Genomic DNA, 24,144 nt, shown 5'->3' on the forward strand with positions numbered 1-24,144 from the left:
GGTGTGCACTGGGAGCCTGGTGGTGAGAGTATTCTGAGAGCCTTCAGCAGTTGTCTCCATTATCTGAGAGGGCGACTTCAGGGGTTTAGCATGGCATTCGATGCCCATGGCCAAGAGAGAGTCATCTTTCCAGCCACACATCCCAACTCACCTCTCGGAAGCCTGTGGATTGGACCCGACTAAGTTGGATTAGTTGCTGCGTTACTCTCATCCTCTTAAATGTGAGCTCTGGGTCAGGGATTTTGTCTCCTATGATCACTATTATAATCCCAGTGCCTAGAACAATGCCTGGCATCCAGCAGGTGTCCAAGAAATACTTGTTGAGTGAATGAGTTGTTCTCCATAGCACTTTGTATAAATTCCTATTGTTACATTTATTGTATCTCATTAAAAAATGTATTTACTTACTGGTATCCACTGGACTGCAAGCTCCTCAGGGACAGGGCTTTTGGTCTGACCTCTCTGGATGGGGCGAGAATGATATACAATTGGTTGCTAGTAAGTGCTTGAGGGAACGAGGAATGAATGAGTGATGTTGAAAAACCCTTTTGTTTTACCAGGTGCTGAGCATTCCTCCTCCAGCCCCAGTGCTCCTGACTATCTGTCCTGCTGGGAGATGGGGAAGGGGAGAGAGGGAACTTGTGATTAGAAGACAAAAGCTTAAAAAGTTCTTTTTAGCAGCCTGTGAGTGTATGAGATCATCAAAAAGGGACAAAAGCCCACACATTTAGGAGCACCCTCAAACAGTTGCCAGGCAGATGTAGGCACGGCATTCCCCCTGAGCAGGACCCCGAAAGGGCCACCACTAGACTATTTGGCATTCTTGTGCAAATTAGAAAGAGGAATCCTCTCTCTGAGCACTCACAGTGCACAGCAAAACTTGCAGAACGCAGGCTGGGTGTCAGCTCCCATGACCTCTGGGTCAGGTGCCTTCCTGTAGGGCACAAACTCACAATGTTCCCAGCAGCCCTGGCTGTGGGGCATGTTCAAGGTAAGGAAGGAGACAGGTCGCTTGGAAAATCAAACTTGGCCACAAAAATAAACTCTGAGGTTTGCAGATAAGCTATTTCTAGCCCAGGTGCCAAATGAGGTTTTGCAGCTAAAACGATCTGCTGTATGGGTCCTCCCACCCCCCACTCCCCAGCCCCCTTAGCTAAGTGGAACTGCCCCTGTTTAAGCTATTCCTGAACAACTCTGCATCCAAGATTGGGTAAAGAGTCCACCCCTGGGGCATCTCTTTCCTTTGGCAGATGATTTCAGCTTGTTGTTTGGTGTGGGACTGAGTCTTGCAGACCAAGGTGGGCGGATAAGGGTGGTACAGTCACTTTCCTGGGCACAGTGGTGCTTTGGTGGGCTACATCTGTCAGTGTTTTCCATGCCCCAATCCTGTGTCAGCACACAGACACCGAATTGACCCAGCATGTGCCTTGGAGAGCTCCTGGCAGAACTGGGGCAATTCCCCACTGTGGGTTACCAGAACTGAGGGCACTGCCCCGGCACCTGTGGGTGGGGAAGGGTTCCCCAGCCCTCTCTCCTTGGGGGCCTGCTGGGGGCAGGAGCTGTGCCCAGGGCCCAGCCAGAGAAAAGCAGGAAGCTTCCTATCCTATTTTAGAGTTCCAGAAATGAGTGATAGTGACTTAAAAGGGTCTGTGTAAGACCATGTGAATCAAAAGCAGGTGAGACGACCAGTGCGGGAGCAGGATTTGGTGCAGGGCATGCCGCCACCGTGAGCCACGGGTAGAGAGGCCCGTATGCTTGCTGTGGGTGGTCACAGATTTGCTTCTAGGCACCTTGGCTTCCTGCTGGAATTGCCTGGGGAGCTTCACAAAAGTATTAATGCCTGGGTCCCATCCTGAGAGATTTTGATCTAACTTGTGTGAACAGCCTGGATATCAGAATTTTTAACGTTTCCCTAGGTGATTTTAATATGCAGCCAAGGATGAGTGCCACTGTTCAGACTTGGAAGAGGCAAAGAAGCTGGTCTGCTACAGGATTCAATGTGAGATACACTGGCAATGGCTCCAGAGAAGAATATGTGTGTGCTGAGAGGGTCCCAGCCAGGGGGTCACAGTGACAGAATAAACATTAACTGCCACAAATCCTAAATGTGGGCACATCGATATGATCTACAGTAAAAAAAGATCTAACAGCCTATACAGTTCCCATAAAAGCACTTTGAGATGGGGGTGACATGAACAGGGGTGACAGTGTGACATTGCAAAGGTACCCAGCTTTCTGATGGCTTGATCCAGGCAGTAGATTTTAGAACATCTGAAAGAGTAGAGAAATTGTATATCACCAAGAATTTAGTTTTGCCAGATCTCTATAACTTCCATTTCAATTCCTCAGGGCTTAGAATCCAGGAATTTAGTAACACCTTTGAGTTGATAGTGCTTAAGGCTTTACAATACTCTGATGTCCGTCCTCATAAGAACAATTAAATTAGAAGGTCTGGGGCAAGGATCCAGACGTCTGTATTTTTAAAGTCCTCCAGATGAATCTAGTGTTCCCTGAGGGCAGCTGAGCACTGCTGGCCCAGGTGTGCCATCTTCTCTCCAAACCTGTCTTCTTCTTCTGGGAGGGAGGAAGGTCAGGGGTTATTCTCAATTTAAGGCTGAGGAGATGGAGGCTCAGAAATCTGCAGGGGGCTGGCCCAGAGTTAGTGGGATGAGGTCCAGAGGCCTGCCTCCCCCGTCGAGGGTGCCGTCCACCACACTGCCTGTGAGGTCTCTGCATCCTGTGATCTCTGAACTGAATAAGATCTTCTGATCACAAAGAGATAAGAGAATGGTCCCTGTCCTCGAGGAGCTCATGGTCCAGGAAGGAAGGTGAGAAGCTCAAGGCAAAGGAGATAGAGATTCACAGCCAAGGGTGGGGCGAGCAGTGAGGCATCCCAGCTACAGGGCAGCTTTGTTTGGCCAGGCTGAGCCTGAAATGCAAACCAGCAGGTTGGTAATGGATTCTCAGGACTCTGGAAAAGTTTTCGGGACCTTAGGACAGAGGCGTCCCTGAGAATCGAGCCTGGGGGACAGCTGAAGCAGAGGTCTGAGAGGGATTGCTGAGAGACAGAAAAGCTGAGGATGAGCTTGTGACACAAACGCCCTCATTACAGTAAGAGTGAGGTGGGGCTGGAGAACCCAAGGCAGCAAGGCTGTGGGGAGCCCAAGGGAGTGAAGGCTGAGGACAGGGTCAGCGAGGGCACCTTTGGGGTGCTCTGCTGGACGTAGCCCCTGTGAGTGTGCAAGTCCAGGCCAGTGCACAGTGTTCTGGGGGAACAGTTCCAGGTTCCATGAGCTCTGGAGGCATCTGCAAGGTTCCCCCAGGATGCAGGGCACGCAGGGAGCAAGGGGCCCGGATGGGCAGTACGGAGTCCCAGGGATGGAGGCTGGGGATGCGGCCCAGGGCGACCCAGCATTGATGGGGGTGGCGTGTGCCCTTCATCACCTCCAAAGCTTAGGTTAATGCCGTTCTTGGCTCAGCCTTTGGTTCTGCACCAACCAGGGCCTCAGCGTTACCTCCCCTGGGCCCCATCGCAGCCAGGGTCACACACTGCAGTGCAGGCATCTGATTTCACCCCTGCCAGCTGGTTCTGGCCCCATGCTCTTGGTTGTGCTGGTGATTTTCATCAGACCTCTGAGAAGCAGCCCTCCATGATCTGCATCTGGGTGGGCCCTGTTCGTAGCAGGATACACAGCCCAGTGACCTGGCCCAGTTTCCACAGGAAAGTGATAGCTTCTCCCACCAGGGGCCATAGTGGGCTGTGAAACCCTCCTATCTTCTTGGGAATCCCAGGGAGTCCTGCACGTGAGGGAAATGCATACCCAGCCCCAGGCCACGTGCTGAGTGGCTATGTGCCCAGATGCGTTTACCAAAAGCCCCAGAGGGCGCTAGTGGGTGTTGTGGGAAGAAATACAGAGGTGGATCAGGTGTGACCCCACCCTCTCAGAACTGGCAATGTGGGAGGGGAGACTGGCATGAGTTCATGGGCGGGGGTGGGGGGATATACCACCCTGGGGGTACAGGGATTTGAAGCCCACAGAGGGTGTATCCTATCAGGTGTGCCTGGTGAGATTAACTTCAAGGTCCCTCCCTATCCTAAAACACACAGTTCTTGAAGGTTGGGATGACTGAAGAGCTACGCGCCACCCTGTGTCGGTGGTAGGGAATAGGAGACCACAAAATAAGAGCCATCAGACCCACTGCCCTCCAGTGTCGCTATCCCCTCCACCCCCCACCATGCTCACCGTGTCTAACACCTGAAGACAGATACTAGAAAAGCTGACTTCTGTGAAGAGCACCTCCTGAATCTTTGCTCAGACCCTTAACTCCACCTCTGCCCCCTCTAGGAGCTGGAATGCCAGGCACCAGATCCCAGCTTAACTGTCTAGTTTTCCAACTCCCCACCTCTGAGCCAGCAGCTACGGAAGCACAGCACTGCCCAGTGCCTGGGCGACCACCGGACAGCTGTCCCGCTGGCCAGTGATGCCACGAGGCATGTGGCAACAGCCCACCTGTCTTCAATGTCAGGACCTCCTCCGTGTCCACTGGCCACCCCACTGGGCTGCTGTGTGGCAGCAGGATGCAGCGCACAGTGGACCTTTCTCCCATTTCGGCAGCCGATGCAGGCCCAGCATAGAGCCTCGTCCTGCTTCCTGCTGGCAATCATATTTACCACACCTTGCGATCCCAGAGCTGCATGTTCTTCTCTCTGAGCAAGGGTTCTGGCACCAGGGCCATCCCCAGTTCCATTGTCTCTGGGTCCACAGAGAAAGCTCTTTGACCAGCAGAGAATATGGACCTTGTTGGTCTGCTGCCCTGGCCCCCAATGCAGAAAAAAAATGGAGTTCAGGCCGCAAGCTGGCCCTAGGCAGGGGCTATGAGGCACCAGCACACAGTGCTGCTAGAAAGACAGCAGTCTTGGGGCTGCTGTGGCCTGTGCTCATCCAGCAGCAGGCCTTGTGGGTAATACAGAGGAGGCTTCAACCCATGGACTTCTAAAGGCCCACGTGTCACCAAGACATGCCAGGCTGGGCCAGCTCAGCTTCAACTGTCCTGAATCCCAGTGTCCACACCTCCACCGTCCAACCTTCATTCCAGGTCCAGGCCCCTGACCCCTGACCCCTGAGCAACAGCAAATGATTAAGTGAGTAAATGAAGGGTGAGTGTGGGCCGCTCCAGCTCTGGGCTCCCCTGCTTCTGCAGGCACGGTCCTGGCCTGCTGGGTGGGTGTTGAAGCAACCTTGCAGATTCTCTTCATCAGATTTCTGCCCTCACAAGGTAGCCCAGGTTCCCTCAACTCTCTGGGCTGCCTGTGCTTCATAATCTGGGTTTAAGAATCTGGAATCAAAATTTTAGGCCAGACGTCTATAGATTTAATCCAAGGAAATAATCAAATGACTGTGCAAAGATATATACACAAAAATGTACCTTGTGGTATTATTTGTAAGAGTGAAATATTAAAATACACCAAGTATCCATCATTACATCACTGGTTAAGTAAATTGTGTAGATTATTATATGTAGGTGATATAAAGCCTTTAAAAATGCTATGGATTTATATTTGCTGATGAAAAAAGGTACCTGTGATAGTCTGTGAAGTCAGAATAGCACCACTAAGCAGTGTGTGATCCCATGTGTGCATGTGTGTGTGCACACTTTATATATGTACATAGGAAAAAAGCCTGGAAAGAGACACGAAAATGGTTACCTTTGGGGATTATGATTATAAGTAATTTATATAATTTTAGGAGCTATCATTTAAAATATGTTTAAAATGAGCAAATAATATTTTAATGATATTTAGCAACAATTTTAATAATAAAGTCAAATTACAAAAGAATTGTAGTTTGGGAGGGCTTAAAGGTCACCTAGCTGCTGGCTGCCCTCAGTTCTAACCTCCTGGGGAACCCGAGACCCATGTAGGTGATGAAGAGTTAGAGCGGTGCTCGAGGGTTCCCTCCAGGAAGATTAGGGCCCAGGCAGCTTAGCTAGGTTCTGGGTACCAGTTAATCTGACATTTATGTAAAAATCTCACTGACCAAAAAGGCAGAGACCAGCTCCATATTCCTCACTCCCCCCCAGGAAATCAGTGTTAGAGAAGAGAGATGGCTGTGCCCAGGTCTGATGCCTTCCCTACCTCCAGGTGAGCTGAGCAGAGACCTACCTTCCGCTGTCCGTCTCTGGCAAGCTCTGGATTCGTCCCCAGGATGCAAAAGTCTCGGTGGCCACCAACACTTAGCACCGCCTGAGCATCACCAGGCCACACAGTCTACAAAGAGAGGGGAGAAGGATGGGTGTGGGGTGGGGCAAAGATATCATCTTTTGAAAAGAGATCTCTTTAGAATTCCAGTATCACATAGATGGTCCCTGCCATCCTATGGGGATGGAAGCTTGTCCCTCTGGGATTTCCAACTGCAGAGGATCTCACAGAGATGTGCCCGAACTCTGCCATGACACTCCCGGATAAGAAGGCCAAGCAGGCAGCAGAGAACCCGAGTGGCACATGCTAGACATCCCTCCCATCCCCCAAACACAAAGCCCTGATCCCCGTGGAGGAGCCATTAACAGGGTATAAGCGAGAGAATAACGGCATAACGGCATTGCCTTCCATCGCATCCAAATCAAGAAACCTCACAGACAGGGAGAAATAAGAGATTTAAGTCTTTCATCTAACGCTGAAAAGAGAACACGACACAGTCTCAAATTACAAAAACAAATCATTACTTCTCTTAGACAATGGGCAAGGCGACCTTGAGGAGGCAAAGGATGGGTTCCCTGGAGAGAATTTCTTCAAAAACATATAGATTTAATATCAAGTAGAAAGAGGCTATTTATTAGGGGGAGGCAGGGCTACTCTGAGTTCCCTCTCTCAAATGTTATCTACGTGAAAGCCAAGCCATCTTCATGACAAGAAATGGCATCCTCCACGGCAAAAACACATGACTGTCGTTCCCTGGGAATCAATATATTTTTCTAAACTGAATATATCATTATCAGTTGATTTTTCTTTTTCCTCTTAGCACTCCAGTCCCAGACAGCAGGGGAAAGCATTAATGTGCTATGAAGGATTTGGACAGGCAAATAAGTTTCTGTAAACGAATTCCACCTTCTGACGTGCATCTCTCCAACGATGCCGTGGGTCTTTCTCAGCGCTTTTCAGCTGCCACTGACGGAGACACACATGAGCCATATCAAATGGCCATTTAAAGCTGAACGGGGCAAAAATATTATTTTTCCCAAGGATGGAGTGTTCCCTTTATGATTAAGAAATAACCTCTCTGGGGAAGCAAAATGAGCCAAGGTCACCATTTAATTTTGACAGAGAGCCAAAGTCGTGAGTACATTTCCTTTCCTGAGCCTATGTGAAGCGTGTGGGTAAATCGACCCCTTTGGCCACACGTATTGATGATAATAAACGATCAATGTATTTCTGGGAAAGATCCTGGGCAGAAAAGTGTTGGTGAAAAGAGAGGTGAAAGAGACAGCAGTAAGATCAGTTTTAGATTCTTGAGAGTCTCATTCATTCATTTATCCATCCATCCATTCATTCATTCATTTACTAAATATTTACTGAGGGCCCGCTATGTACCAGGCAGGGTTCTATGCACTTGGAATACGAGTGAACAAAACAAAACAAAAAATTCCTGCCCTCATGAAGCTCATCTTCCAGTGAGTAGAAACAGAATAAACAGTACACTTAAAAGAAATATGTACAAACTGAATAGTATATTAAATGGTAGCCAGTGCTGTTTATTAGAGAAGAAATAGAGTGGAAGGTGTGTGTGGGGTTGAGGTAGAGTTTATGGAAGGTGGTCAGGTCATGAGGAGATGACAGTGAGCATGCGAGACGGTGATGAGGGGGTGGGCTGTGCGGCTGTGGGGTGGGGAGGGCATTCCGGGCAAGGGAAGAGCCCCTGCAAAGAGCCAGTTCCCTGGGGTGGGGAGCATGACAATTCCTGGCCCGGCAAGGAGCCCACTGTGGCTGGACAGTGGGAGGCTAAGAGGACAGTGAGCCAGAGAGCCGAGTATGCAGATCATGTGAGGCCTGGAAGTCCACTGCAAAGGCGACTGATTGGGAAACAAGGGCCCTGGTCACCAAGCTTTAGGAGCACCCATTCTCCTGAGACAAACCTCTCTGAGGCCAGCGTCAGGCTGATCTGCTTCCCTCCTCTCCAACGCAGATGGCTCGACTCCCTAGGCTGTGCCAGATGAATACGCACAGGCCAGACAGGCGCTCAGAGGGGCAGCGGAGGCAGGCGAGCACCAGGGCTGCCTAACCAGCTCTGATGCCAAGGGCCTCATCCTCCCTCCTCTGTGGTCCCCAGAGGCCACTTCTAGAGGAGATGACTAAAACTAAGTCCAAACAAAAATAAACACATGGAAAGTTGAGCTCTTTAGGACTTTCCTCTAATGTGTTTAGGAAAAGATCCTCACATGAGCTGACAAGTTAGGTGTCACAGGCTGTGCTGGGCATCTTCTCTCTTCCTCCAGCTCCCCTTCCACCCTGTTCTGTGCCCTGGGGAGGCTCCCCTGATGTGCATGGAGGGCATCCCTGGGGCTCTGAGGCCCTGGGACTTCCTATTAGGTCCAGCCAATGCAGACATTGGCAGGAGATGTGGGATTGGGATGGAGTCAGGTGTTTATTCTCCTACTTCCCTTCCTCCTTGCAGTGTCTTTCTGGGCTGCCTCTGACCCTCAACTGGAGGTCATGGCTCTGGCTGGCGTGGGGACAGGGTCCCACATAGCTCTCTCTCTGGTTCCAGGAATGGTTCCCTCCCCTTGCCTGTAGGGGTAGATGTGGTAGTTACCCTCCCCCACCAGCAGCCCTAGGGTATTGTCCTGCTCTGGGCCCTTCATACTGGGCCTATACCTTTGGAAATATTCCTTTCATTGAACTCTCTTCAAATTATGCATTTGAATGTATCTATTTTCTGGATATATTCTAAGACAGTTAAAAGGAGGACTTTGGAATCAGACATCTGAATTAGAATTCTAACACTGCCCTTTGGTTTTGTGACACAGGCTAAGTCATCTAATTCTGATGAGCCTTCAATTCCCATTCTCAAAACTAGAGAAATCGTATGTAATTATCACCCTCACCCTCACCCTCACCCACAGCAGCACCATGTCAGTATCGCTACCACCCACTCAAAGTCCCAGGGTGAACAGACCCCCTGTATGGTCTTTGCTACCCCAACCAGAAAATCCTCCCTTGAGGGTTTCTACTGTTCTTACCTCATATTTGGCATTAGTTTATATCTCAGTAATTTCATTTATTTCCTCTTCTTGCTTTTCTTTCTTCTACCCAATCACAACTCCTTACAGTCAAATCCTGGGCATCCTGAGAACATTACCTTCATGTTTGAATCTGACCCCCGGCACCCGTCACATGGTTGTGTATAACAGACTCTTCATTCATTATATTCTTCTTAGATACATTCATGCACCTAAACACATTCTACTTGGAGATGCATGGTATTTAAAGTGATCTTAAAATAAATTGCTAGAAACCCATTTCTAGTAATAATTTTGTTCCCAGGTTAACACTGTAAAACATTAAGTTTCCAAAGATTATGACCTGGGAAGATGAATCTCAGGAGTGAACCTGGGAAATCAGAGGGAGAGGAGTAGGATTTCCTGTGTCCAGGTGAGACGAAGGCACCACTGCAGGACTTGACGCTGGTCAGTCTGACCCTTTCTCTTCCACTAATTTCATCATGAAAGGGCAGCTTCCAGGCTTAAGGAAAATAACATTGAAAGGCCACAGGATGAAGAACTTTTTTACTTTAAAAAATGCAATAGGTAATAAGTGAAAGGGGTCTCACGTCCTTCACTTTCTCAAGGCACTTAAGTTAGTCAGAATGGCTAGTATCAAAAAAACAAGAAATAAACAAGTGTCAGCAAGGATGTGGAGAAATGAAACCTTCCTACACTGCTGGTAGGAATGTAAATAGGTGCAACCACTATGGAAAACAGTACGGACGTTCCTCAAAAAAATTAACAAGAGAAATACCATATGACCCAGTAACTCCACTTATGGGAATTTACCCAAAGAAAATGAAATCCCTAATTCTAAAAGATATATGTACCCATCTTTATTGCAGCATTATTTACAATAGCTGAGATATGGAAGCAACCTAAGTGTCCACTGATAAACAAATGGGTAAAGAATGCATATAAATATCAATAATATAAGTTATATATAATGGATAAAGGTACATGTATACAATGGAATATTACTCAGCCATGAAAAAGAATGAAATCAGGACATTTGCAACAACATGGATGGGCCTAGAAGATACTATGTTAAGTGAAATAAGCCAGACAGGGAATGACAAATACTATATGATTTCACTTAAATATGGAATCTAAAAAAGCAAAACACATGAACAGACAAACAAAACAGAAATAAACTCATAAATACAGAGAATTGCTGGTTGCCATAGAGGAGGGGGCTGGGAGAAGGGCAAAATAAGTGAAGGGGATAAAGAGGCACAAACTTCCAATTATAAAATAAGTAAATCTCTGGGGATGAAAAGTACAACATAGGGAATATAGTCCATAATACTGTATAACTTGGTACACTACACTTATCATGGTGAGCATTTTGTAATGTACATAATTATTGAAACACTATGTTGTACACTTGAAACCAATATAATACTGTATGTAAATGATACTTCAATAAAAAAAAGAGATGCTAATTGGGGTCAACAGGGCATAACGGACAATATGAAAACAAGGCCCTTGAATGGGTGGCCCTTTGGGTTAAAAACTGCCTAAATACTGGAGAACTACAAGATTAAACTCAAAGAAATTTTTGAAACCCTTTCTAACTCAAAGTCTATAAATAAAGATGGTTCCTGATATGAACCAAATTGATAGCCAAGAGAATTATAAACAAGGGCCCCAGGATTTTTTACTTCCCTATAAAAGATACCAATATTTTGGAGAGAAACTGCCATAAGAGAGGAGAAACCAATTAGGCATCTCCCATCTGATGCAGGATCAGAGAGCTGCCCTGCCTGGGTCTTGACCATGCTACCCAATTATGGCTCTAGCACCTAGGTAGCTCACCACCCCTCAGCCAACTGGGAAAAGAAGATTCTTTCTTCCTGGGAAGAAAAAAGCAAAGGAATTGGAGGTTATAAACTATAGCAAGAAAACCAGCTCCCACACCTGCCTTTCTGCCAGCCTAGGTGCAGGACCCCACAGCACCTCGGGCCCAGGGCTGGGACATCTACCCTGGAAGCATCCTGCACAGGGAGCTCTTATCCGCATTTTCTTTTAAGAAGAGAGAAAAACAAGCCATCCATTAAATAATATCAACCATGGGTTCACCAAAGCCTGCAGGCAGCTTGCCAACTCCAAAATACACACTCTCAGAAGGTTTATCCATCAGGTTTGTGACAGTTCATGGGCCAAGGGATCCGGAAGGCACTGCTTCTAAAAGGGTCAACACACAAAGACGCAGTGCGTTAGGACAGCCCACCCAGCCCAATGCAGAGGTTTCCTCTTTCCATTAAGGAGCCAAAATTGGCCACTGATGGGACCCATTACTTATTCTCAATGCCAGGGATATGCACTGCCAGGCAAGATTTTGTGTCACCACGTGTTCTTCAAGGGAAGAGAGGGTCCGCAGAGGCCATGACTCCTGACCGAGACGCGGGAAGTATTCCTAAGGCTCACAATGTGCAAAGCCCAGCTCATTCACACCTTCTGATTTACCTTTTCTAATAAGTGTATGAGTTGATTACTATTGTTATCCCCATTTTACAGATGAAGAAACTGAAGCTCATGGAAAAAAAGAATCACCAGAAGTTACATGGCAAATACATGAGGAAGGGAGCCGGAATGGGCTCTAGGTTCGTGCCTCCCGTCCCATGCCCTGTTCCAAATGATCTGGCGACCTTGTTCCTGGGGTGCCAATCGAGGAGGACATTGGCGCTGCTCCACATTCACTGTGCAGTCACCGCCCTTGGGCTGAATAAAAGTACAGGCGTTGGCCAGTGTCCTCACTCCAGTCAGTTCCTGCTGAGCCCAAACCAACCCCATGGCCCACTTGGATGCTGTGCTGCCCCTCGTCCCCACTGCCTGCTTCCAGGCAGCCCCAGATGGTCCCTTACCTGGACAGACCCCACCACACAGAAGCCAAAGATGGGCCCCCATGCCTACCACAAAACCCCTGTCAGCACTACGGCAGCGCACCAGATTCCACATTAGCATTAACTGTTTCTCAGCCTTCCCTCCACCCCTCCCATTAGTACCACCCACCTCCACCAAGAGAAAAATTCAATTCAATCCAATTTAAGTTCTTTCTAATGAGGCAAATACAATGCTAAGGAGTTAAGATTTTCTGGGGTAGGGTGGGGCTTCCGAAGGTCATAACCATTGTTACATCTCAGGCTTTTTGCACTGCCCCCCACTCCAGGAATCAATTCATACCCACCTCCCCACCTCAACCCCATACACACTGAGGCATCATGCATTAATTGATTGACTCTCCAAATCTGCTGTCTGAACCCTGATCTCAGGGCTTGACGCTGTCACTTCTCCGAACCTAAAACCCTGAATTCCTTCTCCTTCTTGCTCCGGCCACACACACAGTATTCAGAATAGGTGTGTGGGTACCTGTTCTCTCTAATCTACTGATGCCTGGTGCTAGGCTTCTCCATTGCTCACCTGGGTCACACGAACAGCCCCCAGAGTGTTCAACCCCAGAACTGGTGATGGTACTACATAACCAGAATCCCTCCATGACAGGAGCCCGGGAGAACCCAGCCAACTCCACATCTTCCCAGGGTCCTGAGCTTCCGGCCTCCACTGCCTGGACTCCTGCCCCCAGACACCCCCAGCTATCCTCTGCTTTGTGACCGGACACATGCCTGCTCCCCTTCCTGGACTTCCTCCCACCTGCCTTCACCTCTTCTCCCCCTGAAAAGTCCCCTCTGGAAGGTTTTCTGCACACTATGGAGTACAGACTCTCTTGAGATAAATCGCTGGAGAATACCAAGGCACGTGTGTCTCCCAAGGAGGCTTCTTGATGGCCCATCTTTGGGTCCCTCTTAGATGGCTTGGGCAGAGAGAATGGGCAGATAAGGAAAATGGGGTGCCTGCAGCCTGACTGGCCCTAAATTATGCCATGCCAGAAACCCAGGCTGAAGAATTTTAGGAAAATAAATTGCATATCAACTTCCTCCCCCACCCCACACTGTTCTCTTGTTACACAGCAGATCTCAGCATTAAATTTACTACCACTGATCCAACTTAGCCCCAGCGCTCAACACCAGCACATGTATCCCCCCCAGTTAATGCTGATTTGCCTCACTGGAGTCAGAACTAGAAGACCCGTGCATTTTTTGACGACTACAAGACCCATAGAGGACCTAACAGCCTGACTCGCCCATAGTGGCATTTGAGATGTTGGCATAGTGTACAGCACCTGGCATGTAGTAGATGCTCAGTAAAACTTTGTTGCAAGCAGGAAAATGCCTACAAGACCAACTCATTTTCTATAACTGTGCTTCGAACATCTAGAAGTTCACACCGCAATTTCATGATTGGAATTCAAACCAGTTAAAAAAAAAAACACCAGACACTGCTTCCAGATTTTGCTCTTACAAACAGGCCCACATTCTCCCTTTAAATTACGATAATTCCTTCCCAGATGTTGCTTCTCCTTCAGACCCATAAATTCAAGCTTTTTATGATGACGCTTCACATGGCCTGGCACTGTGGGCTCTCTGGAGTGCTTCTGCATCTTCTCTCCCTCATTAGACTGCCGTGGGGACGCAGGACAGGCAGGGCAGATGCCGCCATCCCTAACTCACCGATTGGAGGCCAGCTGCCGAGGCTACCACGCTGGACTGCGGTGGGCGGGGCTTCCCACTCCTTCCTGGTGCGGACAGGCCTCTGCGTGGGTTGGGGCATCTGCGCGGCAGCCCCCCAGCACAATGACCTCGGTGGTACTGCCCACTTACAACCCTGTCTCAAAGGTGAATTCATCTTCTCTCTGATGTTCCTGGGACCAGGCTGTACCATTTAAACGTGACCTGTCTAGAGTCTTGGGGAGTAAAGCAGAACAATAGGGTGGGAGGTGGGTGAGCGCCATGGAAAGAGGAAGCAGTGTGCAGCGAGACAGGCTGGATCCCCAGCTGTTCTCCAGATGCGACCTGGGCCCTGGGCAGGTCTGACCCATCCCAGCACCACCCACAGAGGAATTCACATCCAGGCAATCACCCGTACAGGCCTGGACCTCACAAGCAGAGGCCCGAGACAGCAGGACTCCCCTCTTCCCTTCCACCTTCCCCATCCCAGTTTCTTGTCTGAGGTCTGCTTCTCTCCTGCTGACTGACCCTGGGGCTGTTTGCCTCTGTTGTGTGGGGGAGCCTTTGACCTGTACCCCAAGCACTCAAGTAGCCAGCCACATCAGAAAACACCCTGAGCCGTCTAACGGGACACAGCTGTACATGTCGGGGGGTGGCAGACAGTTGTGGGGACAGCCACCAAACAAGGTCCCTGGATCCAGTGCCTGCTCACTCCCAGAGTCTGGACTGAGCCAGGTCTGGTTGACACTGTGGCTGCTAGTGCGTGGGGTCCCTCAGCATCCCCTGCTCCACTGTACCCTGGCCTCTTGACAGCTTTGAAGAGAAGTGGTGGGGGAAAAGGCAGCTTCCCAGAGGAAGACAAGGTGGCCTGCAGGTGCTTTGAATTTGGGCCCCTCATGGAGATGCAGAGAGGTCTGGGAAACCCTTCTACAGAGTCTGAATCCTGTAGCCTCACATAAGCAGATCTGGATTTGCATCTTGGTCCAACTCCAGTTCAGGGGTTGGCTTAGTCCATGTGGGAGTCGAGAGCATCAAAGATCTGTAATCTGAGGGACATGGGTCTAAATCTCACCTCAGCCATTTAATGGCACAACGCTCACACTGGCAACCCCACTGCTCCACTTCCATCTCCTGCCTCCTCCTCCTCATCCGTACAATGGGTATCATATCACTAAACATCCGTGGTTGTTCTGAGAGTTAATTGTCTGAACAGAATAAAGGCACTTAGCATAGCCCATGGCACATATACTGGGTGGCTATCACCATTACTATGCCATGCTTGCTAATCGAAGCACAGAATGGTGTCCCTTGACTGTGTATAGCACCACGGGGAAGGCTGGGAATCCCACAAGATGGTGCCCTTTCTCCCAGCACCTGTCCACAGAAGTGAGCACACAGAGAACAAGCGAATGGGGAGGGAATCGTCCTTGGGAGGTGGTCAGCCACTGGGCTGACCGTACATCAGGTGTCCTGGGCCAACCCAACGCGGGTCAGCTTCCACGGCCTCCTCCTCCCTGAATTCCTTTGAGTGGACAGCTTCAGCCTTTATTACCCTCCTCTCCTCCTCGCTCCCCAGAAACTGGCACACCAGACTCCAGGCCTGAAGGAAGCACTGTTACGGCGCCTCTTCTATTTCACCTCTCCTCCGAACTCCAGCCACAGGGCCAGGGGCTGAAAGCCTTCTCCCAGCCTCAGTAGGGTCTGAGAGGCATCGCTTCCTCATCCAGTACAAAGCTGTTTTATTTGAATAGATTTGAAGCTGTTTCTCTACTCTCATAGAAAAAAAATGTGAACGAAAGCCTTTGGAGATTACAGTACTTTTTACCCAGATATGATGAGTTATCCATTTAAAAATAAACCACAGACAGGCATGTTTCTCCCTACCCAGGCAGAAAGCAGTCATTACCAGGAATTTCTCTAAGTTCTCTGCTTTTCTTGGCCAATACAGAAGCAGCCTAGGAACTGAAAATAGAATTAGAAGCTAATTCAGTTTCCCTGATCTCTACGACGTGTGCAGGCAAGTGGCTTGATCACACTGTGGCTTCACGTTCCATCTGAAAAAACACAAAACCATTGCTCACCAACCCCTCGCCACATCTGCAAACTAAACCAGCAGCTAAGGAGTCGGGCCAGAGCCCAGAACAATCAATACAATGTGCTAAATCACTGAGCCACAGCCTGGCGTCCAGATACAGCAAGACACCAGAGGCAAGAGCAGGTGGGTGACAAGCTCAAGGTCACACAGCTGACGGGCTGGAGAGCTGGGATGACAATGCTGGCTAACTCCCAGCTGTGTCCTCTCCTCGCCTTCTCTGTCTACAGTTTAACTGTAACAGCCTATTCCAGGAAAGTCCCCCAGAAAGGTTAAACAGCTTATCACAGCCCAGTCTTCCTTCCTGCGGAAAGTCAAGTGTCTTGTCTTCCTCTCTCCTTTCAGCGAGCAGTAAATCAAATATTCCTTGCTGCATTACTTTTCAAGCTCAATGTTTCTAAATCCAAAGACATCTATAAATAATACATACTCATTTATATGTACATTTAAAAGATTAAAAAAAAGCCATAACAAAGATACCTGTTGATTCTTCTGAATGCTAACGGCCTACTTAAAACACAGTGGGAGAAAATGGCTAAGGAACCCAGGTAGCCACATGCACTAATTTCCCTCCACTCCATCTCAGGCCCATTACCAGGAGTAGGGAGCTTCCATTCTGAACCCTCTCCATTCACTGATTCTCTCCCACGGTCACATTTAGCCATCTGCTCCTTCTTTTCTATGTGGGACTGTGTATTTTTTCCTCTTCAGTTTTATATGAAACATTTAGCAATGAAGTAGCAAATAAAAATACTACATATCATCTAGGATTCATATAAAATTGTAGTTGGCTTGAACGCATCTAAAGGTTGACAAAAAGAAACACATAGATGCTTCTTAAAGGCTTATTTATATTTTATTACACTTTACACACATCTCACTCCATTGAGAAAATTTAGAAGTTGCTGTGGTTCTGTCTGTCACAAGCCAGCATGGCAGAGATTACCCCGTCTAGAGAACATTTTTCCTTTGGAACACAATGCAGTCCCTTGCCATTACTCCAGAAGACAGAAGCGGCACAGATAATCCACCAGCGCTCACATCAGTCTTTGGGGGGAGGAGTTTCTGTGCCTTATTTTTCCCTCTAAGGGTGCACTCTCGGCACTGTCCAGCTACACCACCTTCCACCTGATGGGTGCCTCTGGTCCTCACTCCAAATTAAGGATGTGGCTGGAGCACCATCACCTCTGAGACAGACATTCAGGTCAGCTAGAAGCTGGCAGAGGTGGCAGCTGCCCTGCCACACACACACCTGCACAAGTACAATGCCACCAGGCCGCAGATGTAAGGGCCAAGTTACCTCTGCTGGGAGGACTGAAGGTGGTCAGAGGTGGGGGAGATCGCAGGCTGCAGGAAGGCTCCACGCCAGGGCTCACCCTGGGTCCCAGAGGATGAGAGCGCTGGGAAGACCAGCCTGAAGACACTTTGAAGGGCAAGCATCTTAGGGTGGCTTCCCCTCCAAAGTGGACCCCAAAACATGGATTTGGATGTAGGTGGTGTTTTGGGGGAGGTAAGCCCTGTGAAGGAGTAGGGATGTGGGAGAGGACAGGAGAAAAGCCAATCAAGTGTGCATCAATGAGTGGGATACTGCTGTGGGTAAGTAGGCTTCGTTGGGGACCCCCTGAGGCCGTGTAAAGCAGCTGAGAGTTGTCTCACTGAGAGACAAGGAAGGAAGCTGGGGTATTTATTCATCACTTCCCAACACTCATTGGTTGGTGGGTGCTTTGAGGCTATCAATCCTGCCACACCTGCAGCCTGCCCTGGGAGTGGGCTGGGCACCCTCCCCCACAAAGAGGCTGGAAGCACGGACTGTCAGCTGATGCCTGCAAGCTGGGGAATGGGCACACACTGGCAGTGTCCAGTGCTACGGCAGGGAAGGAGGGCTCTGCTACCTCAGCACCTGCTCGGCTGGCTTGGTCTCTGGGATGCCACCCTTCTGAGTAAGGGAGACGCACACTGCCTGCTGCAGCAGGAGACCTTGAGCTTGCTCATCCCCACAGTCGTGTCGTGTCAAATGTGTCTGTAGTGGGATCATCTGCTAACTGTCGACCGTGCAGCAGCCATGTATGAAAAATAACAGAGAAGCAAATTAAGTGATCTGTTCGCAGCAGCCTATTTCAATGAGGAAGGGATGCTGTTGATAAATCCATTAAAATTATACATAAATTATCTAAGAGCAGAGAGATACATGTTTAGAATGAGAATATTGATTACGGGTATTTAAAATACAACCCAGATTAAGTTTTGTCTCCCTTGAAAGGGGTAATAATAGTTAAGAGAAGAGGTGGGAGAAATAAATGACTCCCATCACTTTCCTGACCAATAAAAAGAAGTTCATAATTTTCATTTTTCAAGATGCTGAGGCCTTAAAACACTGGGACCTTGGAGTGGTGCTAAGAATCCTCCACAAAATGGGGGGTTGGGCGAGGGACCCTAAGTGGCCCCTGGAAAGAGGAGAGCCAGGAGGTCAGGTGTGCCACTCTGGCAAAGCAGAACCCAGGTAAGGATTTGAGGCAAGTGGTTTATTTGGGGAGTGATGGAAATAAAGCACAGGGAGGTGAGTGGGGAGGGGAGACACATCAGTGAGGGAAGGTGACACAAACTGCCCTGAAGGAGCAGGTGCCTGGGCTGATTCCAGTGGGGACCTCTGGGGACCAAGAGGGACACATCGCAGAGTCACCCCACCCCAGATGTGAGGGAGCAGCCAGCGATTTCTGCCAACCCTCATTTCTCATTGGCTGAGAGCTGCTGCCAGGGAATTGACTCCTGGCACTCCGACTCTGCCCCAAGTGGTCAGCAAAGGCTCTGGGGGCACTGGGCTGGGGGTGGGGGATGGGGAGTGAGATTCTAACATGGCAAACACATCGTGCTGGGAACTCATAACCTCTGATTACTTCCATTACTTGGATGGAATTCAATTTGCCACTTTCAAAAGTCTAACAAAAACAGACTATCCCCCACCCCCATGTAATCACTGAATAATATTATAATCATTTTGCATGGAAATTGCATTATTTCCCTGATGGAAACATAGGCTTTGAACCTCTCAAGGCTTCACCCGCTACATTACTTCTCAAAGTATGGAGTAGCAGGTTACAATTATCTGAAAAAAATTTAAAGCAGTAACAGCACAATACATAGTGGGATCCAGATGGAGAGAATACACATTTTCCAGGACAGGCACCTTGATTGGTGACTCTGGCTGTTAAACACATTTCAGGTAATATAGTGATAATGGACATTAATAGTAGCAATAGTGCTGAAGTGCTGGAATATAATCATTTCTGATTATATTACTATTTCCTTTTGTGGAGCCCAGTGCACATTTCCAAACGACTCTATGCTCATTAAACTACACAAAAGCCCAGTGGCAGGTTGGCAGAAAGGTGGCCAGAAGGGGCTTGTAGCTCCTGGTGTTTGGAAAGTGGGGGAACATGGTGGTCAGATCCAGCGTGCGAGGGGAGGGATTGGCCAGCAGACCCAGCACCACCCTCTGTGATCTGGTTCTACCGGAGACTTCTCTCTACATTCGCAGACATGGGGACTAAACAGATAGTAAAGAAATGTTCTTATGTGCCAAGAAAACAAGCTGATGGGTTTTAAAGGAGAATTTAAGTAGAAAATTTTGTCTATGCTCAAACACATGGCCATCTTTCCCCCTCATCTTCTGTTATCCCTCAGAAGAAAGGGTGTTGCCTTACATTCAGCATATCCAATATATCAACTAATTGATAGATTCTGTATCAGTAAAAGCACTTACCTTACAATGCACGCTCCTATCTAATTAGGTTAACACAGATGTGTTTGGATGTTTTTATAAATAAGACTTTTAAAGATCAGTTTGAAAAGAAACTAAGAAAGGTTAATTGCTGTAAGAGATCATGAATGTTCACCTATGAAGAAAATGAAAAAAAAAAACAAAAAAACCCTGCTTCAATTTAAGGGAATTGGGATGTGAGGCTTGGGATAAAATTCTAAAGGCAGGTATAATCCTCAGATTCAAAAAGTGCTGTCTCTTGAAAACTTGGGTGGAAATGAGGATCATGAGCTCTGGAAAACTGTCAGAGGACTCAAAAAAGCAGCACTTGTGATAAAAAAAAAATACACTGGGAACAAAATACACCCTGGAGTTGAAACTGCATATGACAGGTTTGAATAACGACTTGTGAAATATATAAGTGGTAAAAGGAGTATTTTAAAATTAACATTTTATATATTGCATAATTTTAAGGATGTATAACTAAAGTAATTCATTAAATAATTCATCATTTGTATGTTAAATAATTGGTTGTTTCACCCATATTCCAAAAAAAGTCACACATTCAGGTTGGCTCAAAAAATTTTTGGGGGAGAACTTTTCTTTGGGAAAGGGGGGAACTGCCTTATGTTTGGGCATAAAGTTAGTCTTTTTAGCACTGTAGTGGGAGGGGGCCATCCTGGCAAAGGCCTAGTTTAATCTACAAATAAAAGTCATTAGGGACTAGAAGGTCTTCAGTCCAAAAATCCCTTCATTGGGCTCAGGGGAAAACTGAAGTCCAGAGAGTTCTCTGCCCTACATGCAAGGAGGGAAACCTTGAGGAAAGCCCAGGAGTCCAAATATGGCCTCTCCCCGGACACCCTCGGTGACAGCAGCAGGGCTTAGGGCTCTTTACCTGTCAGGTGGGAATCATTTGGGACTGTGGACTCACGGGGCATGAACCAGCCTCAAAGAGCCCACCTGTAGCAGGCTTTTCTAGCCCCCTACCCAAAGTAGCCTATTTTGGTTTTTGTCCCAGCCACAATGTCTGCCTTCTCTTCAGGAGGGTTTCCCTCCGGATCACGGAGCAGTTACATTTCCTAAGCTCTGCCAGGACTCTGACACGGCCTGAAACAATGAAGAAACATTTATTCAAAAATATCAGACAAACATGTGTCTGATTGTCTTTCCAAACAGAGGGAGCACAGCTGAAGCGGGCTGGGAAGAGTGGCCCTCACGTCACCTCCCCTGGCCGCCCTGAGCTGCATCTGTCCCTCCTCCCTTCCGGCGGGGAGCAGCCCCTTCCACCTGCAGGCTCAGGCCCCAGGCTTTCATGCCTGTCAGTCCTGGGTCAGGGCTGTCACCCTGGATCACCCCTTCTAATGGGAGACGGAGGCCCTGTAATCATACTGTTGGGAAGCAGGATGTAGCTTTGGGCACAAGACCTACTTTACATTTTATTAGTCACTCCCGCCCCTGCCACTCCCATAAAGATAGAGGAGAAAGTGTACATTTGAGAGTGGGGTGGGGCCGTCCTGATGGAGGACTCCCAGGATGTTACTGGGTAGCACATATACATCTCAGGCAGCAAAGAGTGGTTTTGATTTCCCAGAAGCACACTTCTCTCCAGTGCTTGTCTTTTGATGGCGCATTTCAGCCACAAAGTGCTTAAAAAATTAACAGCTACATGAGAACTCCTCATCAGGAAGAATTACACTGGCTACCTCCAGGCCACACTCCTTTAAGCTGCAAGCACGGGATTTTTGGTGCAGCTGCAGGAGGTGCTAAAATACATGAATTATGAATTGAGCCCCTGTGGATGCTCCAGTCTGGCTCCGGAACCCAGAGGCTAGAGGGGCAGACAGGAAGAACTACAGAAAGGTTATCCAATGCTCGTCCATGTGGTGTTGAGCAAGCCTGTGACTCCTCTGCCTCTGTCTTCTCAGCTGTAAAATGGTGTAACAAGAGCCCTTTCTCCATAGCAGTGTTGGCAGATTAAATGAGGTAATTCAATAAAGTGCTCAGGAAAGTGCCTGACACAGGGCAGGCTCTTAAAACACGTTAGCGATGATCTGATCTTGTCACCAGAATGATCTAAGACACAAATCTGGTTTCCTCTCATTTGGAATCCTTCAGCAGCTTCCCAAGGACTAGGCAAAATCCAAAATACCCTGGCATGGATCTATGGCCCCAGCCCTACTCTAGTGACTTTTGCCCTTACAGGCTACGGTGTCTCCACTCTGAACTCCTGGAAACTCCAGAGCATGTGTCCCTCATACCTCCATGTCTCTCTGCCTGTCCTGTCTGTCCCTCTTCTGCTTGGCCAGCTCCACTGTGTGTGTCTGAGTGCCCATTCTCTGAGCTCCTGCATTACCATATATGTACATCTGTTGAGTCACTTTTCCACCCTAGGCACACTTTGGACTGGATAATTCTTGGCTGTGGGGCTGTCCTGTCACTGCACAATGTTCAGCAGCATTCCTGGCCTCCAGCCACTAGATGCCAGGAGCGTTCCTTCTCCCTGCTACCCCCAAGTTATGACCATCAAAAATATCTCTAGACATTGCCCAGTGCCCCCAGGAAAGGGGAGGGGATAAAATTACCCCTGGTTGATAATCACTGCACTAAACTAAGCCCCTTGAAGGCATACAGGCTACAACTTACTCATTCTGTATCAATGGGACCTGACCTGGTCCAGTACTTGGCAAATAGTAAATGCTCAATAAATGCCTGTTGAGAGGGAAAGAAGGAAATAAAATGAATTTAGTGCTTGGAACATAGTAAATATTCTCTCCACCCCAAGGATGAGAGCCACGTTGGATCAATGAATCAGTGTTGGATCAATGAATAAATGAATGAGACACAGAAAGTTTGCTAAGTTAATAAATGCATAGGAGGTGTGTTGAACAAATAAGTCCCTCTCATCATTTCAACATCTTAAAGAGCAATCTCAACCGCCCACCCTGCAGCTTCCCCCCTACCTGTTCTACTCAGCTCCTCTGCCTCTGCAAAGCTCCTTCAGGGCCTGCCTGGGCCTGCTGTCTACTTCCTCACGTCCCAGCCCTCCTCAGCCCATTGCTTGGTTTCTAGTTCACTTGACAAGGTCACCCACCGTCTCCTTGTTGCTAAATCCAGTGGACTCCTCCACTCTCCATCTTGTTTGCTATCCCAGAAGCCTCCAACACTGATGACAAAGGCAGGGATGAAAATCAAGCCATGTAACAACTGGAATGGCCTGGGCACTAACCAGTCTTAGTGGACCCACCGACGAGTTAGAGTGGTCACTGGGCACCAACGGCCAGTTCCGCCGTGCTGCGGGTACAGGCTGAACACAGCCTTCCTGGGGCACTTTCTTCCCTGTGCTTCCATGACACAATGATCCTCCATCTTTTCCCTGCGCCACTGGTGCTCTCTCACTCTGTTTCGTGGGATCACCCTCCTCTCTCTGGTTATTAAATATCAGAATTCCTTGAGGATTTTTCCTAGGCCCTCTTCTTTTTGTACTCTGTCCTATTCCTCCAGATGATCAAAACCATGCTTAAGGCTTTGATTACCCTCCACATGCTGCTGACTCTCAAGAATCAACTCTTGAGGGAAGTTTTCCTTGACCCATGACTATATCCTGCCCATTTGTACAGCTATGAGAATGTATCTTTCCTTCAAGCAACAGTGTTCATAGTTATAATGTATGTTTGTGATTATATGATTAATTTCTGTCTTCTTTGTCTACAGTGTAAGCTCCATACAGACAGATTATGTCCACTTTTGTTTTCCTCTGTGTTTTTAATCCAGGGGCCAGCAAATCTGGCCCCATGCCTATTTTTGTAAATAAAGTTTTATTGGCTCAAAGCTACACCTGTGCTTTTGCATTCTCTATGGCTGGTTTGCCCTGTAAGAGTTGAGTAGCTGCCACAGAGACAATATGGCCCTCAAAGCCTAAAACTTTTAGTGCTTAGAAAAAGCCTACAAACCCATGCTCTAGTCTGGAGCACCAGTGCCTGGCAGAAAGCAGACATTCAACATGAATTGGCTAAATGAATGAGCAAATGGGCAAGCTGAATAATGAGCTTCTAGTAGTCACCTTGCTGACTGAGCCACCCAAATAGGCCCTCTCCAGGGCACTGCTGGCCACCTACAGCCCTCCTTTGGAGCCTGTGGGGCAGGTGTTAATGTGCTGATCCTCACTCTCTTCCCTGTGAGTGGGAATCCTGGAATTTTCTGTGGATTCCAAGCCAACAGGGCACACTGGTCAAGGAGGGGCCTTTCAGTTGGCCACAGGGCCATTGCTCATGGTACTTCAGAGCCTGGGAAACTCTCACTGGCAAGCCCACACCAGCCAGACCCTGCCACAGCCCTGTGGTAGCCCTAAAGGAAAAACAGGGAACTTCAGAGCCACCTTCACCTCAGGGACGCTGAGGAGACTCCCGAGGTCCGAAGCAGTCTCAACCACACAGTGGGTGGGGAAGGAGCCCGGACCCACACAAAGTCCC

At 48.3% G+C, this 24,144-nt stretch overlaps 1 protein-coding gene across 6 annotated transcripts in view; it reads right to left on the bottom strand.

Annotated features, from left to right (window-relative positions):
- The window catches only part of KLHL29 (kelch like family member 29), a 296,154-nt gene that overhangs the window by 210,863 nt on the left and 61,147 nt on the right, over positions 1-24,144 (bottom strand). For 3 of the 6 annotated variants that reach the window (XM_073215972.1, XM_073215992.1, XM_073215977.1), the window contains exon 2: positions 6,164-6,268. The gene's annotated coding sequence lies outside the window, so the exon portion shown is untranslated. Of the gene's footprint in view, positions 1-408; positions 463-6,136; positions 6,269-24,144 lie in introns of all 6 variants that reach the window. The other 3 variants (XM_073215989.1, XM_073215993.1, XM_073215986.1) reach the window with 2 other exon arrangements.

Source organism: Manis javanica, chromosome 1 (genome assembly GCF_040802235.1).
Source record: "Manis javanica isolate MJ-LG chromosome 1, MJ_LKY, whole genome shotgun sequence".
Classification (NCBI taxonomy): domain Eukaryota; kingdom Metazoa; phylum Chordata; class Mammalia; order Pholidota; family Manidae; genus Manis; species Manis javanica.